Source organism: Ceratotherium simum, chromosome 26 (genome assembly GCF_057802395.1).
Source record: "Ceratotherium simum simum isolate JZ-2026a chromosome 26, ASM5780239v1, whole genome shotgun sequence".
Lineage (NCBI taxonomy): Eukaryota > Metazoa > Chordata > Mammalia > Perissodactyla > Rhinocerotidae > Ceratotherium > Ceratotherium simum.
In genome coordinates, this window is record NC_141925.1 from 32,737,841 (window position 1) to 32,746,754 (window position 8,914).

Here is an 8,914-nt window from a genome sequence, read left to right on the forward strand (position 1 = left end):
CCGCTGGCCACGGCTGCTGCCCTGATCTGCTGGGGGTTCCCAGCCAGAGGACAAAGGGTGATGTCATTCCAGTTCAGCCAGGCTGGTGGCTAGTCCCGGAACCAGGAACCAACCGGGCTTTCTTGACCCCCAGGGCAGCAGTTAGGAGAACTGGAAAAGCCGGTGAGGAAGGGAAAGGCCAAGAAGTGGTGGTGGGGGAAGAGAGTGGACGAGGGTGGACAGGGCTGGAGACCCACCTCCCTGGGAAGGAAGTGGGAGGTGGCTGGATCTCTGATGCTTAGGAGTTTAAGCTGCACTCTTGCCCACCGGTCACCATGCGGCCTCCTCTGGGGACAGTGACTTGGGAGGCAGCACAGCACGTATGGTGGTGTCCCCCCTAGCACCTCACGCACAGCATGTCCTTCTGTCAGCTCGGATCCTCTCCAGGGACCCCCAAGCCAGGACACACCCAGTCCACCCACTTCTCCCCACTGCCACCCTCCCGTCCAGGCAACCATCACCTCGCCCCTGACCGCTGTGCCAGTCCCCTTAGGCTCCCTCCTGCACTCCGGCCACTATGGTCTACCCCTCCCCAGCAGCTGAGGGATCTTTCTAGAAAGCCAATTGGTCCAGCCCTTCCCTGCTTTGCACTCTGAATAAAGTCCAGGCTCCTTATCACACCTCCCAGCCCTTATTGCACCTGCCACACCCTGGCCTCACCCTCCCTGCCTGCCCTGCCCCTTCTGGCCTCAGAGTCCCCGCCCCGCTGGTCCCCTGCGTCCTCCACGACCCCAAACCAGCCCCACCCGCAGCCGGCCACACAGTTGCTGATGGGGACTCCACCTGGCCAGTTGCTCAGGCCAAAAGCCTCCTGTCCTCTCACTGCCCACATCCAGTCCCACAGGAAACTGACCACTGGCCACCTCCACAGCCACCACCAGGGGTGAGCCTGGATCTCCACAGGACCCTTCTAACCGTGCCTCTGCTTCTGCCTTGCCACCCACTCTGTTCTCAACACAAAATCTTTAACAGCGGGAGTGACAACCTGCCACCCCCTGCTCACACCCCTCCTCTGGGCCCATCACCCTCAGGAGGAAAGCACAGTCCTTATAATGGGCCGTCCAACCCTCCCCACACTCCTTACCTCTCCTACCTCCCTCCTACAACTGCCCCTCGGACATGCTTATGTTTCTGCCTCAGGGCCTTTACACTCACTGTTTTCTCTGCCTTGACCAAGTTTTCCCGCCTCCCTTGCAGCCTCCCTTGGGGGCCGTGTGACTGAGTTCTGGCTGATGGAGGTGATGTGTGCACCTCCAGACTCTCCATCTTCCCTAGTCTGCTGGCTGGGTGCAAAGGACCTACCAGATGATGGGGCTACAGATGGAGGAGCTTGGACACTGCAGGGTCAGGCAGGTGGTCACTGCTGACCAGGAACAGCTGTCCTGGCCTGTGGGTGAGCGAGAAATAAATGTGAGCTGGGTTCGCTTGCTGGAACTTTGGGTTTGTTTGTTACAGCAGCTAGCTAGTGTCTCACCCTGGCTGGTACACACACACAGATGCAAAATTGCACCTGTGACAGCCCTCCAAGGGGACTCAGTGCCACTCGATGGTAAAAGAGGGACCCCTGTCTTGGTGCAAAAGGCCGGAGATAGCGTCCCTGGGGAGGGGACATGAGCACTGAGATCTGAAGGGAGAATGGGGATTAACTCATCAGAGGAAAGGGAAGGATCTCCCCAGCAGAGGGCGTGGCACAGACAGAGGCCCCGCAGGGGAACGACGGCACAGACAGGAGTGAGAGGCTAGTGCAGCCGCAGCAGAGGAGCAGAGAGGAGGGGCCAGGCCCCACCAGGGCCCTACTCCAGCCTCTTCTATCAATTCTCACGCCCATTTTCTCGGTTAGTCCTTACAGCCACCCTTTAAAAGTGGGTTGACCCTACCTGTTTTGCAGCCGGAGAAACAAGTTCCAAGAGACAGGGGGGCCCACCCGCCCAGCCCAGCAGGGGGGCAGGGGGGCAGGTGGGCCCAAGGAGCCTGGGTCAGCTCAGGCTATTGCCTGCTGAGTGGCCACCTGGGCTGGGACAGGACTTCCAGGCCGGACGTTCTCAATTTCCCCACCTCCTGCCTCCAGCACGTGTCTGACCTCTTGGTAATGATGGAGGGGCCCTCCCTGGGAGGAAGGGGAGGCCTCAGCCCTTCGGGCTGGCAGGGACAGGGCTGGGGATCCAGGGAAGGACAGGGCCAGAGCCATCACCAACTTTCATCCAAAACGCTGGCTCCAGCTGCACGTCAGCTTGCCTCCTGGAGGACGCCATGGCTACTGCGCCCCAGGAGGCTCTCCATGGTGGGGACCGGGTAGGGACTTTGGCGTGGTGGGGTGGGGTCGGTAGACCTTTCAACTGGTGGATTCAGCCCCCAGTAACTGATTGGACTGAGGCTGCTGGACCAAGTCTGAAGAGAATCGGGGTTGCTCGCCCAAACGCAGCAGACCTGGCAGTGCCTTGAGCCTCTGAGGCAGAGGGAGGAACCAGGAGGGAGGGAATTGGGGGGCAAGAGAAAAAACAAAGAGAGGTGCCCTGGCCCGTGCAGCCTTTCCTGTGGGACTTCTCAGAGCCTCCATCTCCTGATGTGTTCTGTGACTCCCAAGGGAATGGCTGCACTGCACAGCAGTTCCCAAACCGACTTCCCTGAAGAACCTCCGCTGCAGGTGCGTCTCACAAGATGTGAGTCCCGTGGAATAGAACTGGGAGCCCTGGCTGGCACAAAGGCACAGCTAGAAGTCAGACCAGCAGCCTGAGTAGGAATGCCCGCTCAGACACTGGCTGGCCCTGTGACCCTACAGAAGGCTCCTCACTTCTCCGAGCCTCCTCATCTTCACAGTAAGATGGGGCCTCTCATCCCCGGGTGTTTAGGGAGGATGGCACCAGGGCTGACCTGTGGGCACACAGCTCCCTGCCCAACCCACGGTAGCGATCATGGTTGTAAGAGATGGATGCTCAGGGGGAGAAGTGAACAGAGCCCCCTGGAGTGGATGCCAGCCCCCTCACCGTCTGCACAGGAAGGATGGTTGGGGGGTCACACTGGCCTCACAGCAGAACGTCCAAGGGATGTCCCCTCCTCCCCCACTTCCCAAGGCCACAGTCAGGTCAGCCAGTGGCTCACTTGGGTGTCCGTGGATGCCAACGCCATCCCTTCGGCCCCAGGCAGGAGAGGGAGCTGGACACTGCAATACCCCATTTTAAGGGGCTGCCCATTAATTAATTAGGCCCGATGAATAATGCATGCCACCTTGGTATATTAATAGCATATTTATATGGTGTGCTATGGATAGTATACGTCCTTGTCTGAACACCTCACAAATAATTCACGACCCCGCTCCTCTCCCGGGCTCCAGAACCTGGCCGGGGCTTCAGCTGGGGCTCGTGGGTTGCTTCCAACAGCCAAATTTTACATTTCATTATAAATGGCTTTGCTGGGCATGTCGGTAACTTTTACATTTCCATCCACTTTATTATTAATGGCTTTCCTGAACTGTAACAGCCCAACGTCGCACACAATGCATTATAAATATTTGATTCAGCATCTATAGTCTGCCATTTATCATTTATAACGGGTTACAAAAACATTATAAAACATTTACCGCACATTTATAGATCATTTTCAGCTACTATGACGATGTGTTAAAAATACATTATTAATGCTCCTCACGCCATTTATAGGAGCCCCTTGTAATGGGGCCTGGCCCTCCCGGCTCCTGGTAAACAGAGCATGCAGGGGCTGGCGGGGGTGGCCAGGCAGCAGGACCAGGGCGGACGGAAGCCCGGCCTTGCCTCTGATCTCTGTGTGTCTTGGACCAGATCACAGCACCTCTCTGTTCACAAAACAGGTCACAGTGACAGATGCCCTTTGTCGAGCCCTTTCTGTGTGTCAGGTGCTGCTTACAGCCACCCTGGGACTTAGGCATCACTTTCATGCCCATTTTACAGATGTGGAAACAGGCTGGGAGAGGGAGTGACTTGTACAAGGCCATATCCAGGGCCTGCTGAGTGGCATTAGAGCCCAGGGGTGTCTGTCTGTGCCTCTGTGTTACCTGGCCCAGGGCTGGGGGCCAGAGGTCAGATGAGGCTGCCCCGGCCCTCAAAGGAGCAGGACTGGAGGACTCCAGGGAGTGGAACTCAGACAACAATTCAGGGTGAGAGGACTCGGGGTGGGGGACTTAGACGAGGAGGATCTGGGGTGGGGGCCCTGGGATGGGGAGACCCAGGGCGGGTGTGGGCCTGGGCTGGTGCACCCGCACTCTGGCCTCTGACCCGGCAGCCCCTTGGCTCCTGCAGCCACATGCTTTGCCATCGCAGTGGCTCTCTGGGCTGGAATTTTGGCTGTGGGCACCTGGAATACCGTCTGTAATGCTGATGGGGGGTGAACGGGCCCGAGGGGTCTTGGGGACCCAGCGGCCCCTCAGATCCAGCTCTGTGTCCTCAGGAGGCCCACAGGAGGCTGGGGACGGTAGCGGCAGCCCAGACGTGTGGCAGTCAGCAGCTGCTCCCTCCACCAGAGGGGCCAGTGGGGCCCTGGGCTCTGCAGCCAGAAGTCCTGCCCTAACCCCACTCCTCTCCCTGCGTGTGGGCAGGTGGGGAGGAACCAAACCTTACTGAGGGGCCTGCTCCCCCAATCTTCCTCTTGGGGTCTGCTCTCCTTACCTGGAGCAGCTGGGACCACACCATTCACTGGACAAAGTCCCACGGAGCCCCACCATGTGCCAGGCCCACCCTTGCTTCCCATGGAGCCCCACAGTCCCCTCCAGGCCAGACTTTATACGAGGAGGGCACAGGCAAGAAACCAGGGCTGTGGGCTCACCACCTACACGGGACAGCAGGCGAGAGCCCTGGGCCTCCAAAGGTAGGTTGATGAGGCGGAGAGTCCCCACCTGGGGAACTCCTAGTCCTCCTTCAAGACCCACTTGACATTTCACTTGCTCTGAACAGCCCTTCCCGACTCCCCCAGGCACAGGCCCAGTGGGATCTGAACTCTGATGCCCTGGGGGCCCAGCCTGGGCCTGGCGCTGGGATGGGCTCTGGACCATGAGAGGGCTCTATAACTAGACTTCTAGCTCTGCCTGCCAGCCCCCCTAGAGCTTTCCTAACAGGTCACTTCTCCAAGGAGGGGAGAGGTGGCAGGCCCTGGAGGTGGCCTCAAGCCACAGCCTCCCCTGCCAAGACACTTGAAATGACCCCACCCGCCAGGCCTGGCCTAACTGGGTCAGAGCGTGACGCTGCTCCGAGGAAGGAATCGAGGGAAGCGGGGGGGTCCTGGCCCAGGACCCCTAAGCAGCTCCACCCTGTGTGACCGTGGGCAACTGTCTGGCCTCATTACCAGCTGTGAAAGGGGCCGTAGGCCAGCCCTGCCAGGATGAACATGGGGGCATGCGCCCCGGGGAGCCCTCGTGGAGAAACCCAGGGCCCCAGGCTGCTTGCGCCTCCCTTAGCCCTCGGCCCTCAGCCCGGCCCCGCTGGCTGTCTGGCCTGTTTGAAGGTCAGGGCCCACCCCTCCCCAAAACTGAAAACGAAACCAGGTGTTTGTTAGGAGGCTGCAAGGAAGCAGGTGAGCTCATCACCATGGCAACGCCCCACCTGGCCCCATCCTCCCCACCTGGAGAAGGTGGCCCAGTGCCTGGCTGCCTTTCACCCTGCCTGGACTCAGCACCAATTCACCCCCTGGGGCTCCCCTCCCTCTCAGCGTGAAGGGGACGGCGGGGCCTGGGACCGACCCCCAGAACAGATAGGCAGGAACCCGTCCTCAAGGATCCTGTGGACTGTCCCCTCCTCAAGACCGGTCCCCAAGGCCCCTGGGCCTAACGGCTCTGTTGGGGGTGGCCATGGGTAAGGAGCTTGGTGGGGGGATCAGAGGGAGGCCGGGGCATGGAGCATGGCGGGACTCTGGTGGCCACCAGTCCACCCACATGCTCTCCGTCCATCCTGGGGCTGCACCATCAGTCTGACCTGCAAGCCTTTGCTCTCAGTTTCCCCCACGGCCGTGCTCCCCTCTTGCACAGATTCCAAATCTCCAGTGTACCTGTCCATCTGCCCAGGCTCAGCCAGGCCTCTGGAGTCTTCTGCCACACGGCCCCCTGGGAGACAGGGCAGCAGACCCAGGCTGAGATCCCAGCTTGGCCACGCAGCAGGCGCCAGACCCCACGCCGCCTCTGTGGCTAGTGCCTCTTCGAGGGGCCTGGTGTGTGTGTGTGTGTCGTCCCCACCTGCCTCACGGGCGCCCCAACCAGGAGGCACCAAGTGCCTGACCTGGCATGCACAGAGCATCCCCTCACCGCTCAGCAGACACTCCCCTGCCACCCGCCCACCCCGGCCAGGTAGCGCACATGGGACACCTCAGCTCATGTCACCTCCACTTCCTTGTCAGGGGCAGGGGGAGTGCAGCCCCTCCTAATGAGAGGGACACTGAGGCCCAGAGAGGAGAGCTCAGTTGCCAGAGGTCACAGCCCAGGACTGGAGCCCTAGCAGCCCTGCCCGTCCCACCTCACCACCTTCCGGACACTCAGGGACCTCCTTCCCCAAACCCGTCCATGACTCAACCTCCCAGGACTCAGCGGGCCTTGAGCAGCCCCCGTGGAGAGCCCAGGTTTGAGGGCTGACCGAGAGGCTTTGCCATAGTGCCCCCTCGTCCCCTGGCTCCCACCCCAGGTCTGGGGCTTTGGGCTCTTGGAGACTGGACCTCGTTCCCTCCCTCACCTGCTTGGCACACCCCAGGACAGCCAGACCCTGGCTGGAATGACAACTCTGACCACACAGCCAGACCCCCACCTCCCAGTCTGGCGTGGAGTGATGAGCAGTGAGAGCACACAGAACCCAGGAAGGCACCTGACCGTGGGTGTAGGAAGCCTTCCTGGAGGAAGTGCCACAGGAGCTGAGAGCTGAGAATGGAATGGGAGTGGCAAAGTGGGTAGTGAGAGGGAAGAGCGGCTTGTGCAAAGGCCCTGAGGCAGAGGGAGTGTGGAGAATCTGGGCTTCAGAGGTGACCTGGCTGGGGCACTATGCTTGGGGCAAAAGGTCAGGACCTGGAAGGTTCTGAATGGGCTGTGCCCCTGGTACTTGTTGGGCCTCCCCCCTCCGCAGCCGAGCCCCACTGTGGTCTGTGGGGGCAAAGGCCCCACGTTCAGGCCTGGGAGGCAGCTGCCACCTGGGTTCTGGAGTCTGGGTGCGGGGTGGAGCGGGGACTCTAGGCCAGGTCCCGCTGGCTCCTGCCCACACTGTATTAGATGGGAGCACGTCAGGCACCCCTGCCGTTTCTGTCCTGAGACCCAGGTGAGACATTGGGACGCTGAGGGGGGGCTCCCTCCGCCCCTCTGTCCAGCTCAACCGGCTTTCACTCACCCTTACACTCATCTGTGCTCGCTCACCCACACACCCGGGGCCTGCGAGGTGTCCACACCCCTGCCCAGCATCTGCTGGGCCTCTTGGGGCCCTTCTCCCTGCACAGACCACGAGGCCCAGGGCCTCCATCTCCCCACGTGAGTAGTAGTGTGGTCAGTGCTCAGGGACACAGGCTGCAGCTCCAGCGCCCCAAGCTCCGCTCTGCCAAGTACCAGCGGCGGGGGCGGGAGCCTCCAGCTCCCCGGGCCTCAGTTTCCACATGTCACCAGGGGCTGGCTCGCAGCGCAGGTGGCCAGCATTGGCAGTAACAGTGCACGTCTCAGGAGCACCTCCCACGTGACGAGATGGGCAAGCGCAGCTCTGCGCACCTGCCTCGACTCCCCTCACGTAACGCATCTTGCCACACGTGCCGGTCCCCTTGCGGGTCACGCCGGCTCTCTCCACTTCCGCCACCACCTTTAATGCTGTAGCAACCGGCTGTCAAGCATGGATTGTGTAGGCGCTGCCCACCTATCCTAGGTGGGGCCGCCTGCCTGCCCGCACCCCTGCCAGGACGGCCATCTACCACCCTGAGGGGGAAGGCGGTCTCTCAGGGCTGCTGGAATCCCGCCTCCCTCACAGGAAGGCTGAGCCCGTCCCACCTACGCACCTGTCCCGCCCTCCACCCCTCCTGTGTCTCGTGGTTAAAAACGGTGCCAATGCTACTGTCCTGCCACAAGGGAGCCAGCAGCGAGGGAAGGCCAGGCCACGGTGGACGAGAGGCCCAGGCTGCATCCAGCCTCGGCCCTGATGTTGGTGAAAGGGGGCCAAGGGGCCCCCCGAGTCTGCCTCTGCCCCCTGGGCCATCACACGTGGTGTCCCGGGTACAACACTCCACCCCACCTTTCCTGAACTCCAGGAGTCTGTGCTCCCACCCCTAACGTGGGAATGTACCACCCACCTGCGGTGGCTCCGGGGCCCTGGGGGAGGTGGCAGCACTTTGGGGCGCACGTGTCCAAGTAGCTGTTACCCAAGCCCAAGTGGCGGTGTGTGGCATTGTGTAAGTGACATGACGCAAAAGGGGCTTTCTGGACGTGGCAATTCCTGGCAGCCAGGCTCGGTGCCCCCATAGGGCAGGGTGGAGGGATGCTGTGCACAGGGCACTCAGGCAGGCAGGAGGGGGCCTCAGCTCCACACCCGGTGCGGTGCAGCCCTGGAGCCTGCCTTTCTGAGTCTCAGGGCTGCAGTGGGGTGGGGGCTCGGACTCTAACCCCCAGAAGTGGCCATCAGGCCAAGCTACATGCCCCAGAACTAGGTACTGGGAGCCACAACGGGGGCTGAGAAAGAAGCCCCACAGACAGGGGATGCTGAGGCTCCATGGAGAGGGCAGCACACAAGGAATGTGGCTTTGGACACCAAGGGGCTGTCCATGGCAGTGACATGGGGGCTGACGTGCCAGGAGAGCAGGGGACCTGGGAGGACCCAGGGAGAAGGGAGGGACTGAGCATCAGCCTGCTCCACCCTGGGAGGGGCATTGCTGATGTCCCCATGGTTGGGTGAGGCCGTGGCCC